The sequence below is a fragment of the Papio anubis genome, unplaced genomic scaffold (assembly GCF_008728515.1).
Source record: "Papio anubis isolate 15944 unplaced genomic scaffold, Panubis1.0 scaffold144, whole genome shotgun sequence".
NCBI lineage: Eukaryota > Metazoa > Chordata > Mammalia > Primates > Cercopithecidae > Papio > Papio anubis.
In genome coordinates, this window is record NW_022161403.1 from 113317 (window position 1) to 130243 (window position 16927).

Here is a 16927-nt window from a genome sequence, read left to right on the forward strand (position 1 = left end):
ACTTTCTTTGGGATCATTTTCATATGGTTATCTATTTTTTTATCTCTACTTGTTGAAAATTATTCTTTCCTCATTGAATTGCTTTGGCACCTTGGTGAAAACTCAGTTGACTATATATGTAAGAGGTTAATTCTGAAGTTCTTTGTATTCTGTTCCATTGATCTATATATCCGTAATTACACCAGTACTGCACATCTTGGTGACTATCATTTTCTAACATATCTTGAAATATTATAGTAAAATTTATTCAACTTTATTTATATTTTTGAAAATTGTTTGGCTCTTCTAGCTCCTTTGCAATTCCATTTAAATTTGTATCAGTTCATCAATTTCTACAAGAAAAATGTCTGCTGGACTTTTGAGTGATATTGCATTAAATGTGTAAATCTATTGGGGAGAAATGAAAACAGCAATATGAATTTTATAATCCATGAACATGGTATGTACATGCATTAAGGTCTTATTTAATTTTTTACTTTAGTGGAAAGGTGTTGCATATTCTTTGTTAATTGGTTTCTAAGTATTTTTATTACTATCTTAAATAGTATTTTTAATTCCAATTTCCCATTCTTTGTTAGTAGTACATAGATACACAAATATATATCTTCAGCCTTCCTAAATTTACTTTTTTGTAGGTTCCTTGTGATTATTTAAATACATCATATTCTTGTCTAAAATAAAGATGGTTTTACTGATATCTTTCCAATTTGGATGCATTTTATTATTTTTCTTGCCTTATTGCTCTGGCTAAAATCTTCAGGACAATGTTGACTAAAATTGGTGAAGAGCAGACATTCTTGCCTTATTCCTAATCTCATAGGGAGAGCATACAGACTTTTACCATTGAATATCATGTTAACTAAATGTTTTTCATGAATAATTATTTATCAGGTTGAGGAAGTTCTGTTCCATCCTTATTATTCTGAAAGTTTTTATCATGAAAGGATGTTGGATTTTTTCAAATATCTTTTCTGCTCATAATAGGGTAATCACACAATTTTGCTTTTCAACCATCAGTATGGTGAATTATACTAACGAGTGTTTAACTTTAAACCAACCTTCCATTCCTGGAACAATCTCCACATAGTCTTGATGTATAATCTTTCCTATATATTATTATATTTTACTCATAAAATTTTGTTAAGTATTTTTGCATTTGTGTCTATGAGGATATTGATCTATGGTTTTATTTTCTTATAGTGTCTTTATCTGATTTTTATATCAATGTAATGATGGCTTTATAGAATGAGTTAGACAGTATTTCCTCCAGTATGATTTGCCAAAAGAGTTTTTATAAAATTTGACATTTTCTTTTCTGAGTTTTTGATAGAACTTACTGGAAAAATAATCTGGGCTTAGAGTTTTATTGTAGGAGGTTTTTAAACTAAAAATGCTCTTTCTTCATTAGATATAGGGCTGTTTAGTTTACCTATTTGTTCAGTTTAGGTTTTTGTAGTTTGTATCTTCAAGGAAATTTTCCATTTAATCTAAGTAGTGAAATTTCTCCATCATGTAGTTGTTTATGCCAGTCTATTATTATCCTTATTATGTCTGTTAAATCTGAACTGATTTTTCCTCTCTCTCATACTTAATATTTATATTTTGTGTCTTCTCTCTTTTGTTCTGTCCAACTGGCTGAACATTTATAAATTTTACCGGTCTTAAAAAACAGCTTTTGATTTTATTCAATGTTTTGTTTTCTGGTTTAAGTTAATTTTTTTCTCATTCTTTTAGTATTGTCTTTCTTCTGTTAGTGAAGATAAATGTTAAATGGCTATCGCAGTAATCCAGTGAGAAGATATGAAAGCCTTGTGTAAGATGGTGGAGAGTTAAGGTCAGATTTGTGAAATAAATCAAAAGATCTTTATGACTAAATGCATTGAGTAGAGTGTTAAGGAAGCAGAGACAATGGAAATGTTATATTTATAGGGGCATCATTATTGGAGATAAGAAATACAGGAGGAAGTATCAATTTAAAGAAATTCACAGTGACTTATATTTTGATATACAGAGATTTGGTTATCTGTGTGACTTGCAAGCATTATATGCAACAGAGAGTTGTATACATACATATGGAAATCCTTTAGATTGATATCAATTAAATACATAATATAGAGAAGTTTAGCTATATATGCCTAAAAGTCAGAAATCTTAATTATTTCTAAATATTCAGAAAATTTTACTCATTTTACTAAAACTATTGTGACTTCATATTACTTTGTTTTTGTTATGCATACCAAAACATAAGCAGAAATATGTTTCATCCATTCTGTTATCTCATTTGTTTGCATGCATTGTACTATAATATGTAATTTCTTTTAGTTTTCTCCAAAAGTATACATACAGTGAAGTCTCAACTCATTTTCTCTCTTCATTAAGTGTAGATAACAGAAAGTATCTCAGTGTATTGAGTAGAAAATGGACCAATTTTGAAAGATTGTCTTTTCCATTTGCAAGGATGAAATTTGCTTATTTTTCCCCTCTCAGGGTTATATGATGAGCCAGAACATTAGTTTCAAATTGGATGTTTTTAAAGATAGTGTATTTTATTTGCTGAATTGAGGAAGTTTATGTTTAAGCTACTTTGATTAGGATTTGCCTTTGTTTTTTCTGTTTTGGAAATAATGTTGTTCAGAGTATTAAAGTTATTGATCTGTTTGCTTACACTATGGGTTCCCTAAATTACTTTTATATTTAAGAAATTGTTGTGAAAGTGTTAATCATACAATAAAGTACAGAGACTATGCAGTAGAGTTCTGTATAGCCATCAGTCTAATTCAACAATTATCAAAATTTTGTGATATTTTCTTCGTCTATACTCTTGAGTTTTTTTTCTTTTTCTTTTGGCTGAATTACCTTAAACAAACTTCAGACATCCTATCATTTCATCCCTTCTTAGTTCAGCATTTATCCCTAAAAATCATGGCTTTCTTTTGTACAGCACAACTAATAACATTAACAGTAATTGCCTGGTATTGTGTAATCCCTATTCCATAATCAAGTGCTTCTGAATTTCTTTAAAGAAGTTATTTTTTTACATTGTTTTGTTTCAATCAGGATCCAAATAAGGTATAAGCATTACATATGGTTATTATGTGTTACAAGTCTCTTTCATACTAGTTAAGTCCCCCCTCCCTTTTATTTTATTTATACCATTGACTTCTGAAAGAAGCTATGTTCACTACCCTTTAGAATATGCCACTTTCTGGGTTATTCCATTTGCCTCCTCGTGCTGCTAATTAACTTGTTCCTTCATAATTAATACTCTCCATAGCTGAATATTTCAGGTTCATTTTTTTAAGAACACTTCACAAGTGACTGTGTGTACTTCATACTATGTCACATCAGGTAGGACTTTATCTGGTTATTCCCTTGTAGTGATGTTAACAGTGATTAGTGCTGCCAGCCTTATTTCTTTGTTGAAAATGTCTTCATCAACCTTTCCTCTAATGGTTTCATTTATTTATGATCACTTCAGAATTTGCTATTCCATTACGGATGACAAAATGGTGGTTTTATAAGGTTATCATTTCTTCAACATTTATTTGTTAGAATTTTTTACAAAGAAGAACTTTCTTTCATTAATTAAGGTTACTTGGTTACCCTAATATATAGTAAATATAGGAAAGATAAGGTAAATATTTGATTCTTTCTTTTAACCTAAAGTATTTTATCTCATTCTTTTCTTTTCTGCTCTATTGGACTTTTATTGTTTTTCATTAACAGTTTCATTTCAATTTAATAAATATGTATCGAACCCTTAATATATGCCAGGCACCATGCAAGGCTAGAGTCACAAATATTTAATTTCTAAAAGAGATATGTACAAAATTAATCAGGAGTCTGAAACTGATTAACTACTGTGCCTGTGCCTGCCACAGTCACAAGTCATTCTGTGATTAAACTCCTCCTATACATCCTTGTTGACACAGCCTTATGAAAACAGAGAAACTAGGTTCCCTCTCTGAAACTGTACCAAAAAATCCTGAGAATGACTCAGCTGACAGGGAGAATAGACACTGAAAGTTTACGAATTTGGAGATACCTGCAGTCGGTGATCCACAAATAAGAATAAGTCAAAATGAAGTATAAACAGGAATGAAGATAGCACTGAGAGAGAAGAAGGTAGTTGGCAGTGAGTAGAGGGAAAGGATACTTGGAAGGAAAAACAGATACAAGAATAGCAGAGTCACATACTGGAGGACTTTGTGCAGGAAGATCCCTGTCTGCGGTCATTCAACGCACTCCTCAGCGCTGCCTTAAACCCTGAAGGAGCATCTTGTCTGTCTTGTCTGAGGCTCCCTAAAGCCTGACTCCAGGGGCTGTTTGACTGCAGTAGACAGAGTTCATTTTTCTTGGGTTCCAGTAGAATGTGGTAATGGAGTTTAGTTTTGTTTTTCCATTACCCAAAGTATCCTTACAAAAATTACTTTTTAATTACGTGTAGTTACTTGAGCCTCTGATTTTTGGAACCAAAGTAGCATAACTAATCCAATATAATAGTATATGGAATGACACATGTATTCCAATATAGTTGCAGTTTGTTTTCTGTTGAAATGTAAAACAAAAAAAAAAAAAGAAAAAATGCTTTAATTTGAATTCTTAGGATCTAGGCAAATGGTTTATTTCCTACAAGAGATCGGTTTTGCAGACCTGGAGTTCATAATGGGCAGAATAGATAGCGGAAAAAACCACAGATCTGTTATAAAAATCTACCTGACACTAAAGATATAAAGTAAAATTTCAAAAGTAATTTAAAAAATTGTTACGCATGTCTATCATAGCCATTTTGAATTTTAAAACAGATCAAGTGTGTTTCTCTGCAGTTTCCCAAAATATTACATTATGTGGAAATAATTCAAACACTTTTCTAAGTGCACAAGAGTACTGTCAAAGAATGCTTACTAAGAATTATACTAATTTAAACACCTCTGAAGATTTCACTTTTCTACCTCCCTGACCACATATCACAGAGGCGAAAAAGAGTTGATCTTGAATTTTTCAAGGTTTGTCATGCTTGCTGAAAGATTTTAACACAACTAGATATTTATGTGTTATAAATATCATAATCATTATATGGGGAACCATGGGGAATTAACTGGAGTCAGGCACTATTCTAACATTTTTACAGTTTAATGTTTAATCCTAAATTTATTCTAATGATATCAGTACCATTATCATCCCCAAATTACAGATTATGAAACTTAAGCATAGAGGGAACTAAGTTACGCAAAATCACATATCTAGTAATAGGCAGAATCAAAATGTCAGCAACCCTTTGAAGTAACAAAAGGGTTAATGTTAACAAGAGGATCCCATAAATAAGGTGATGCACATTAATCCTTCCAAACATTTCTGATATTTTAATGATTAATCTGGATCTGATTGCAACATCTTTTAGGCTTTCTATGTTTTAGAAATTAGGAGGCAAAACTTAATTCATGAGACCATAGCAGGATTTGTAGAGATAATGCACAGAAGGCACCCACCCTAATGCCTGCATTGAATAGGTGCTCCAACTGCCCTGCAATATGAACATGAGGACTTGCTTGTACCAGGTCTTGCAGCTTGAGAAACAGTTATCTAAACTCAGTAAATTCTGTTGACTATTTATCCCATGCGCATTACACAAGTTATTTAGGCTGTCTCTGGCCATCTGCAACTCCTTTGTCACACTGCCAGGTGGTATTTTAATTGTCTTATGCGATGCTGATTTCAATAGTTAACTTAGAGCTGGGCTCATGCTGGTAGTCCCAGCTACTTGGAAGGATGAGGCAGGTGGGTCTCTCGATCCCAGGAGTTCAAGGCTGAAGTGAGCTATGATCAGACCACTGCACTCCAGCCTGGGTGACAGAGCAAGATCCTGTCTCTGACATAAAAAAATAAAAACTTTTAAAAAGTGGAAGCCAGGAGCAATGGTTCCTGCCTGTAATCCCAGCACTTTGGGAACCTGAGGCAGGAGGATTTCTTGAGGCCAGCAGTTTGAGATCAGTACATAGTGAGACCCCCATCTCTACATTAAAAAATACAAAAATAGCCAGGCATTTTGCTACACGCTGGTAGTCCCAGATATTAGGGAGGCTGAGGCGGAAGGACCTGCTTGAGCCCAGGACGTGGAGGCTGCAGTGAGCCAAGGCAACACTCAGCAACAGCCTGAGCAACAGAGTGAGAACCTGTCTCCAAAAAAAAAAAAAAAAAAAAAAAAAAACAGTTTACATAGATCCATTTACAATTTTGTTTTTCATGTTAAAATTAAATATATACTTAAAGATCTGAGTTCATTAAAATAATGCCTTAGGTTATAAATGAAACAAAGAGAAAGCAAAAAGATAAAAAGGGTGATTGGCTTCAAATGGCACTTATGATCAATTTGCTTTATGGTACAAGAGACCCTAAGTACAAAAGGAAAAATTTCTACCACAGCATTAATTTGTAAGGATGGCTCATAATTTACTAGTAGAGTCCTGCTTAATAAAATTTATGCTTAGTTGTTCACTGCATTCGTGATAATAGCAGTTAATTGCACTAAATGCATGTCAAGTATCTTAAGTGCAGAACATACTAACAAAGCTTTAATATGTTTTATAATATAAAAAGGGCACAACAAACTGTCTCTTAAGTTCCAGCTATGACAAAGGAATTTCAGATGCATACATGACAGGCAGGAACAGGGAACCATTGCTTACTAATTTGTAATAATTAACATACTTTTCTTCAAAGACAAACTTTGCATATCAAAATAATACTTCACATTTAATGGATTCTAGTTTTATCCATTGTGACTGATGAATCAGTATTATCAAATTTGGCAGTGGCAGATTATGTTTTCCTCATTTCAGTAAGAAATTTGCAAGATAATAAATTAGGTTATTAAATTGTTGTGTCTCATAAGATTCAAGATTTAAAACATTTGTGCTTTGTTAATTAATTGCTGCAAATTAAAAACAGGAGACAGTCAAATAATGGTGGAATGGATCAGTTATTTCATTAAACCTCCTCTTTATAATGGTAGATTAAGTTAAGCTATGACTGCATTGAAAATGAAGAAGAGGTGGAGCTACACCTTAGAGAATTTAATTTGTGCACAAGAAAACCTCATGAATTCAGACTAGTGTGAGAAAGGCTAATTTAAATATATATGGTAAGTAGGAATATTTCATATACCATATTTATGTGTACTTCTTTTAACTTTTAAGTATGTATGACAACTTCTACAAAGTTACAAAATGGTTGTGGAAAGGTAAACCTCTTTCAGTTTTGTTTCTATCGTAGTTTGGAATTCATTTGTAGTTAATGTATGAATTGTTAGTGTATAGCTCAATATTTCTGAAGTTCATAAAACCATTTAGTCCTGTGAGTACATAAACATTTTCCTAAATCAAGTGTATTGCTATTAACTTTATTAAAAAATTTTATCCTACGGACTAAACACCTGGTAAATACAAATATAAGTTTTCATTCACTTTATGTGATTATTTTTACGTTAGAAATCAATGGAATCTAAATATTTTCCTGTCTGTCTCATTTATACTTATAATTTCATCATTATCAGCAGGAAACATTTATTGAGTACTCACTGTGTGTCAGTGACTAAGCAAAATATTTACGTGTAAAATCTCATTTAATCCTCACAACAGCCCTAGAAACAGTCCCAAGTTACACAATTAATATCATCCCCATTTGACAAGTGAGAAAATTGAGTTTTGAAGAGATTACTCACTGCTCCACTGGGTAAATTAGCTAAGTAGCAGAGGAGAAATGAAATCGCTGTCTTTTGGAATGCATTGCTATTTAACTTCTGTATTATACTGCTAGGTATCAGGCAGGAAAAATAGCCAAAAATGTGTTAAATTTTGGAAAATAAGCCTCTAGCAAATACGCAGATGGTATAGACTCCTTAGCTAGCCCCCACCAAAAGGCAGATGTATTCATTTGTGAAATGTGTCAGAAAAAAACTACTCTGCCTTTTAAATAATGATTTGATATTGGGACTACAGCATAGAAAAAGCATATAAAAATTTAGTGTCAAAATGAGATTACATATTTACAAGTCTGCAAAGGCAAAGTTGGACACAGTGAAAAAACACTATTATGGAAATATTATTTTGTGGTCCCTTAAAAATTAGAAACTTAAAATGTAGCCATTAGTTTCTCGGAAATTGATAAAATCTATGTTGTCGGGAAAATGGAGTATTTCTCCTTTCATTTCCAGAACCGACTTTCTTCTTTCACCCACTGTATTTTACTCATAATTGTTCATTTTTCTCCCCTATTTCCACAAGGCAGAAAACAGTAAAGAATTGTTTGGGAAACTGTTAGCTTTGCAAATGTTACTTAGTTATATTCCGGCTGCTAAAATGGTTTAAATAGTATGGAGAGGGCTGGGCGCAGTGGCTCACGCCTGTAATCCCAGCACTGTGGGAGGCCAAGGCGGGCAGATCACAAGGTCAGGAGATCGAGACCATCCTGGCTGACACAGTGAAACCCCGTCTCTACTAAAAAATAGAAAAAAATAGCCGGGCATGGTGGCAGGCGCCTGTAGTCCCAGCTGCTCCTACTCGGGAGGCTGAGGCAGGAGAATGCTGTGAACCCAGGAGGCAGAGCTTGCAGTGAGCAGAGATTGCCCCACTGCACTCTAGCCTGAGTGACTGAGTGAGACTCCATCTCAAAAAAAAAAAAAAAAAAAAAAGTATGGAGAGAAAAGAATTAGATACATATGTAGGTATTGGGAAGACTGTGTAAATGTAATTAATACTGTTAGGTAGTAAAGAGATGCTATGTGAGAGAAGTATAGGGGAGAAAGAATATCTTTTCCTTCTATCCTTCTATCCTCTGAGTCCTCAGCTGTAGTCACTATAACAAGATCTATTAACAAGAGAAGAGCATGCAAATTTATTTAACATAGGCTTTATATGACATGGGAGCCTTCAAAGGAATTAAAGACCTGAATAAATGACTAAATTTGAGTATATTTTGTGCTAGGTTTGACCAAAAGTGGAGAGTTGTGGGGACATGTATAGAAGCCCGCAGAAAAGTATAAATACAGTAAACTTGGAGAAACAGCAAGGCCTGCTCATTCACGTTCCTTTTGATAAGGATGCTTCTTTCTTTGCTTTTGGTATAGGAGCAGCAGCTCTCACATAAGGATCTTATTTCCTGCTTCAGAGGAAGATCAGAAAACCCTTTCTAGGTTTTATTCTTGCTTCAGGGGAAAATCACAAAGTCCTAACTGCATGTGCCATTTCTCAGATTCCTTCCACTTGAAATATTCAATTTGCCAAGGTGCCATATTTTGGGGTAGCATGTCCTGAACCCTGTCAGGAGAGATGTTGTATAATGCTAGACAAAATTGGTTAAAGAGAAAAAATATTATTCCCCTCATTTTCATCAGTTTGGAACTGCAAAGCAAATGTCAATCACATTGTGCCAGTTAAGTGAGACCTTGTGTCAAGAGTAAAATTGTGTAATTTCTACAGTATAAAAGCACCAATCCTGTCACTAATTCTTAATATTAAGCGAGCTCAGACCCATTTATAGTCACTATGCACTTCTCTTTGCCCTTATCATTCACAAGCATTTAATCATTGCTAATTCTGCCTTGAATACAGCAGAAGACTTAAAGGGAGGTGATACTTGGGCTGTGCTTTCCAGGGAGAGAGAGAGGTTATTATCTCATAGAAATTAAGAAGAAGAGACAGCAGGAAGGTGGAAAATGATCAGAAGATATATGGAATGTCAGGCATGTCAAGAAATAATAAATACTAGGGGTAGCTAGATTATTCATGGTAAGGGTTGGGGAATGAAGGTGAAAGAAATGAAAGTTGGGGCCAGATGATCAGAGCAGGATAGTCATATTAATGAGTTGAAACTATTATATGCTAATAAACGTATGACAAGCAATTTATGGTTTTAAAGCAGTAGTTAGAAATATGATGGCCTGTGTTTTTAAAAGGCAAATTAGGTGATAATATAGATGTATCAGAAGAGGGAAAAATAGGGGCAAAGACGTAAACTAATAGATTAGTGTAATTATTGAGGCAAATGAAGATAATGACTTGACTTGGGGGTGAGATATTAGGAATAGGGAAGAGAGAGGCAAATTCCACACTTAGACCAAAGAAAAAATTCCCTGGAGGGTGCAAAGGAGGGGACACTGTGGATCGTGGCAGAGGCTGATGACTCTGGTAGCTATCTAAATTCATCAGCTAAATGGTATTGCCATTAATTTAACTATGAAATATGTAAGAAAGAGTCAGAAATGTAAATCTGAATGTACAAAAAGTACCATAGAGTGGAGGTAAAGTAAAATAAAATACAAGCTTCAGAAGAACTTGTGTAACTGTTAAAGAAAGAAACTTTGCATTCTTTTTATTTTCTATCATGGGATGTCTATTATCTCTACAGGTAATAGCACAACCAAAATTGAAACCAGCATATCATAATGTATTATAATAGAGCAAAACTTCTAATACTGATCAGAATGAGGCCTCAGACCCCAAATATTGTTTTCTGTATAGAAGTAGATCTTAGCAAGAAGTAGATCTTGAGATTTAAATTTAAAAAGGGACTACTGCATAAAACATGAAGCCAATAATTTAAACTGTAAGTATTCTGAGGAAAAAACCAATAGCCTAATACCAAAAAAAAAAAAAAAAAAAAAAAGAAGGAAAGAGAAAGAAAGAAAGAAAGAAACTGTTAACTGTGTAAACATTTTCAATGCATGGGAATTTTTTTATTGTAAAAGAAAAGAATAGGCCGGGCGCGGTGGCTCACACCTGTAATCCCAGCACTTTGAGAGGCCAAGGTGGGCAGATCACGAGGTCAGGAGACCGAGACCATCCTGGCTAACACAGTGAAACCCCGTCTCTACTAAAAATACGAAAAATTAGCCAGGCGTGGTGGTGGGCACCTGTAGTCCCAGCTACTTGGGAGGCTGAGGCAGGAGAATGGCGTGAACCCAGGAGGTGGAGCTTGCAGTGAGCCAAGATTGCACCACTGCACTCCAGCTTGGGCAACAGAGAGAGACTCCATCTCAAAAAAAAAAAAAAAAAAGTAAAAAGAAACATGGGCAAGAACCATAGGCTCTATTTCTGATTCTGTCTTTGATTTGGTTCATGTTCTAGTATACTCATTGAATATTGTTTTTTCTTTACTGGAGATATCTCAGGGCTTAACTCCTGACCACCAATTTTTAAATTAGAAATAATAACAACTGAATAGGGGTTTTGTGGGAAACAAATATTATTATCCATCTTTTAAAATAACTCATGTATGTAGTAAAACTCCCATTGATTCTACTTCAAAATTGAGTTTGAAAAATGTTATGATCACAGAAATAATCATATTCACCTTCACAGGCTGTATGAAGTAGAAAATAAGAGTTCTAATGTTTTTAGATCATTTCTGTGAAGTAAATCAGTAAAAATTAAAAGCATGACTCCCCAACCGAAGCTTTATAAATTTTCAGTAGTTTGGTGTGTTTTCTTCCAGCTAACTTTTTCACACATATAAACATAGAAATTCATTTAATAATGTTTGCTTTCATAGTATTTTTTATGAAATATACGATCATCTTATATGTTAATCAATAATTTGCTTTATTCACCTAATACTGCCTGAGAGACATCTATTCATGTCAACTGATATAGTTCTGCCTTGATCATTTCAATAGCTGCATATTTTTCCATGGTATCATTTAACATCAGGATGATGCCGTCAATGAGGGGACTCCTGCGGCACAGAGAAGAGAAGGGGATAGGGACAGCACAGATACTGGTATAGCAGAAGAACTGAAAGCCTGTAGAGAGTCATTAGATAACTACGAGAAAATCAACTTCAAAAAAAGAAAGCCTGAATTTTCATCAATTTTTAAATTGTTTCCAGTCTGATAAGTAGAAAATTTTCACTCTTATTAAGGTGAACAGCTCCTTTCTTGTGTTTATTAGGCTTTGATTTTTTTTTTTAATTTCCCTTTCATCTCAGCCACTTTTTCTTTCATTTTTTTCTATAGATTGTTAACACGTTAATAATATTACATGTTCTTTTTATGTTAATAATATTCTCTTTTTGTCTTTTATATAAGCTGGATATATTTTTCCAGTTTGTTGTTTCATTTTAAATGGTGGTTTTTGTTTTGCTTTTTCTTTCCAACTTTTATTTGAGTTTCAGTGGGTACGTAGGCAGGTTTGCTACATGGGTAAATTGTAAGTCATGGGGGTTTGATATACAAATTATTTCATCACCCAGATGATAAGCATCTAATTCTTGGTTATATATTAGAATTTTTTTCTAATCCTATGAAAAATGCCAAAACTGCTTTCCAAAACAGCTACAGGCATAGTAGCCAATAGGTAGCTTTTAGATCCGTACTCTTCTCCCAGCCTCTACCCTCAAGGAGGTCCCAATGTCTATTGTTCCTTTATTTGTGTCCATATGTACTCAATAGTTAGCTCCCACTTATAAGTGAGAACATCTGATATTTAATTTGTGTTCCTGAGTTAATTCACTTACAATAATGACCTCCAGCTCCATCCATGTTGTTGCAAAGAACATGATTTTATTCTTTTTTATACCTATGTAGTATCCTATGGTACACATTTTCTTTATCCAGTCCACTGTGTATGGGCTTGTAGCTTGACTTCTATGTCTTTGTTTATTATGAATAGTGCTGTGATGACCATACAAGTGCATGTGTCTTTTTGGTAGAAAGATTTGTTTTCTTTTGGTTATATGCCCAGTAAAGAGATTGCTGAGTCGAATGGTAGTTCTATTTTAAGTCCTTTGAGAAATCTCCAAACTGTTTTCCACAGTGGCTGTTTCCTACCAGCAGTGTATAATCATTCCCTTTTCTCTGCAACCTCACCAGCATCTGTTATGTTTTTACTTTTCAATGATTGCCATTCTGACCAATGTGAGGTAATATCTCATGATGGTTTTGATCTGCATTGCTGTAATGATTAGCAATGTCAAGCATTTTTTCACACGCTTGTTGGCCATGTGTATGTCTTCTTTTGAGAAGTCTCTGTTCATGTTCTTTGTTCATGTTTAATGGTGTTGCCTGTTGTTTTTACATATTGACTTGTTTAAGGTTCTTATAGATTCTGGATATTAGACCTTTGCCAGATGTATACTTTGCAAGTATTTTCTCCCCTTCTGAAGGATGTCCCTTTACTCTGTTGATAGTTTCTTTTGCTGTGCAGAAGCTCTTTACTTTAATTAAATTCCGCTTGTCAATTTTTCTTTTCGTTGCAATTGCTTTTGGGGTCATCATAAAATCTTTGCCAGGGCCTATGCCCAGAATGGCATTTTCTAGGTGTTCTTCTGGGTTTTTATCGTTTTCAGTTTTACATTAAGTCTTTAATTCATCTTGAGTTGATTTTTGTATATAGTGAAAAAGATCCAGTTTCAGTCTTCTGCACATGACTAGCCAGTTATCCCAGCATCATTTATTGAATGGGGAGTTGATTCCCCATTGCTTTTGTCAGTTTTGTGAAAGATCAGATTGGTTGTAGGTGTGGGGCCTTATTTGTGGGCTCTCTGTTCTGTTCCATTGTTCTCTGTGTCTTTCTTGGTGCCAGTATCACGCTGTTATGGTTACTGTAGTCTTGTAGTATAATTTGAAGTTAGGTAGTGTGATCTCTTTGGCTTGGTTCTTTTTTCTTAAGATTGTTTTGTATGTTTGGGTTCTTTCTTGGTTCCATATGAATTTAGAATATTTTTTTCCAATTCTATAAAAAATGTCATTTGCCAAACTGCTTTCCAAAACAACTATAACATTTTCCATTCTCAGAAGCAATGTGTCAGAGTTCCAGCTCCTCTGCACACTTGGATCTTTGCTAGCCCTTAATAGTGTTGGGCTTTTGCCTTTTGTTTTTTTAAGCTATACTAATAGACATATAGTATCACATCATAATTTTATTGGCAAGTATCTAATGACTAATAATGTTGAGCCTATTCACATGTGTTTATTTCCCATCTAATTTTTTTCTCTTCTAAAGTGTCATTCAAATCATTTGCCCATTTTTATTGGGTAATGTTTTTTCTCTATTACTGAGATTTTAGTGTAATGTATATATCCTAGATATAAATCCTTTATCAGACACATGTTTTGCAATTTTTTTTCTCCCTGTCTGTGGCTTATCTTTCTGTTTTCTCAACAATGTCTTTTGAAGATCAGATTTTAATTCATGAAGTTCAATTTATCAATATTTTATGGGTTACACTTTTGTGTTACATCTAGACAAGTTTTGCCTAATATAAGGTCACAAAGATTTTCTACTATGTTCTCTTTCAAAAGTTTTATGGCTTTAGATTTGGCATTTTGGTCTGTGGTCCATTTTGAGTTAGATGTTTAATTTGGTGCAAGGTATGAGTCAAGATTTTTTCTTTTTGCCTGTAGATATTCAAGTATTTTAGCATCTCTTGTTGAAAACATTGTCCTTTCTTCACTGACATACTGTTACACATTGTTGAAAATTAACCACTCTTGTATTTGAAGACATTCTGTGTGAATTATTATATTTTCATAGAAAACTGCAAATACAAGTAAAGTTTGTTCTTTACTTTAAAAAAACAACAACAGCATTTTTTTCATCTTCTGGTGTTTTTACTTTGCTATGCCAATTTTAGAATCAGTTTGTTGATTTCCACAAGAAATTCTGCTAGAATTTTGATTGAGATTGCATTGAATCTATGAATCAATTTGAGAAAAGATAAAATTCTAACATTATTGAGTATATCAGCCTATAAATACAATATATCGATTTAGGCCTTATTTCGTTTTTCAATACTTTATAGTTTTCTTCATATAAATCTTATGCATATTATATTAGATTTATAACTAAGTATTTAATAACTTTTGATGCTGCATTAGTGCATTCTGACCCTGCTATAAGGTGCATGCCTGTAGTCCCAGCTACTCGGGAAGCTGAGGCAGGAGAATCGCTTGAACCCAGGAGGTGGAGGTTGCAGTGAGCCACGATTGCACCACTGCACTCCAGCCTAGGGGACAGAGTGAGACTTCATCTAAAAAAAAAAAAAAAGAAAAGAAAAGATGCCTGAGACTGAGTAATTTATAAAGGAAAGAGGTTTAATTGACTCACGGTTCCATATGGTGAGGGAAGCCTCAGGAAACATAATCACAGTTGAAGGCTGAGGGGAAGCAAGCAGCTTCTTCACAAGGCAGGAGGAGAGAGACAAGAGCACAGGAGTGAACTGGCAAACACTTTTAAAACCATCAGATCTTGTGAGCACTCACTCACTATAAGAAAACAGCATAGAGGAAACTGCCCCCATGGAGATTACAGATCCCTCCCTCAACATGTAGGGATTACAATTTGAGATGGGATTTGGGTGGGGACAGAGAGCAAAACCATATCAGATGCTATTATAAATGATACTGTTATTTTAATTTCGATTTCCAATAGTCCATTGGTAGTATACAGAAATATATGAATTTGTATTCTGTGACCTTATATTTTGTAGCTTCTTAAATTAGTTTTTTAGACATTTTCTATGCAGACAATTTTTAGTATGCCATTTTTTATGTAGAAAATCATGTTCTCTCTGAAGAGTTGTATTGCTTCCTTTGCTATCTATATGCCTTTTACGTATTTTTCTTGCATTTTAACAGAACTTAAGAACTCCAGTATAATGTTATGTAGAAATACTGAGAGTCAACATCACTGCCTTCATCCTTAAGTATCAAGTGTGAGACATAACTATAATTTTAGCAGTAGGGTTTTGTAGATTCTCTTTATGAGGTTAAAAAAGTTCACTTTAGTTACTATCTTTCAGAGGGATTTAAAATCATGAATGAATGTTGAAGTTTGTCAAATACCTTTTCAGCATCTATTGAGATGATCATAAAATTTTTCTTCCATAGTCTAACAATACAGTAAATTATGTTGACTGATTTTTGAAGGTTGAATTAATGTTGCATTTTTGGGATAAATCTCTCTTGATCATAATGTATTATTCATTTTGTATATTGTGAGATTAAATTTGATATTTTTTGTTGAAGATCTATGTTTATAAGAGATATTCTTTAGTTTTTTGTGTGAATATCTTTGTTTCCTGTATATTGTACTGTAAAGCTAATATAATCTTATTCTTGATTTAAATAAATCAAAATAACTAAGCAATTTTGTCTTTTTATAAGCAAAAAGCACTCTTATTATATCACTTATAATTTTGATGCTGCATACTAACTACATAAAATCTAATGGACTACAAAATGTATGATACTAGTATTTATGCTCAGATGAAACCTTTTGAAATAAATTGTTTACCTGGGGTTATTGTTATATCAATAAAGTAAAATTTAATGTTGAAAACTAATTTATATGTATTCAGGTTGTATTAAATTTTGTAGAAGAGATCTGAACTTAAATACTTGATAAATATAAAGCTTCTGGATTTAAGTTTCAAAATTGAATGCCTTATTAGACAAATTGATAAAACTGGCAGTCAGTAAGGGAAACTGATGCAACACACTCTAATTTTATGGAAATATGGACTAGAGTAGTTCTGTATGTGTCAATAGTCTTTTCTTATTTGAGGTTGTCTTGAAGTCATATTTCCTTAGGTAACGCTTTCCATACAGGATTATACTCTTTTTTTATTTGAACCCCCAAATGTGGATGAATGTGAGAGCTAGCTCTGTTCCTTGATATAAATATTTTTATTCATGTGTGCACGTCTGTATATATATATAGAGAGAAAATACTTCCAGTCTTACATTCTGGCGTGGAGTGAATGTTTACATTGTAATAAAAAGACTCGGTCATCATATTCATTGGGCTTATATTACTTAGGAGCCTTTTCATGAGATTGAATACACATGCAAACAAAATAAATGTTTAGAAGCAGTCAGAATCTTATTTTTAACCTAAGCTTGTTTAGTCTAAACACAGACCTGCCTGGAAGT

The 16927-nt window shown here is 33.6% G+C and overlaps 1 protein-coding gene across 1 annotated transcript in view; it reads left to right on the forward strand.

Moving 5' to 3' along the window:
* The window catches only part of LOC116272636 (protein unc-13 homolog C-like), a 119284-nt gene that overhangs the window by 101315 nt on the left and 1042 nt on the right, over window positions 1–16927 (forward strand). The window lies entirely within an intron of this gene.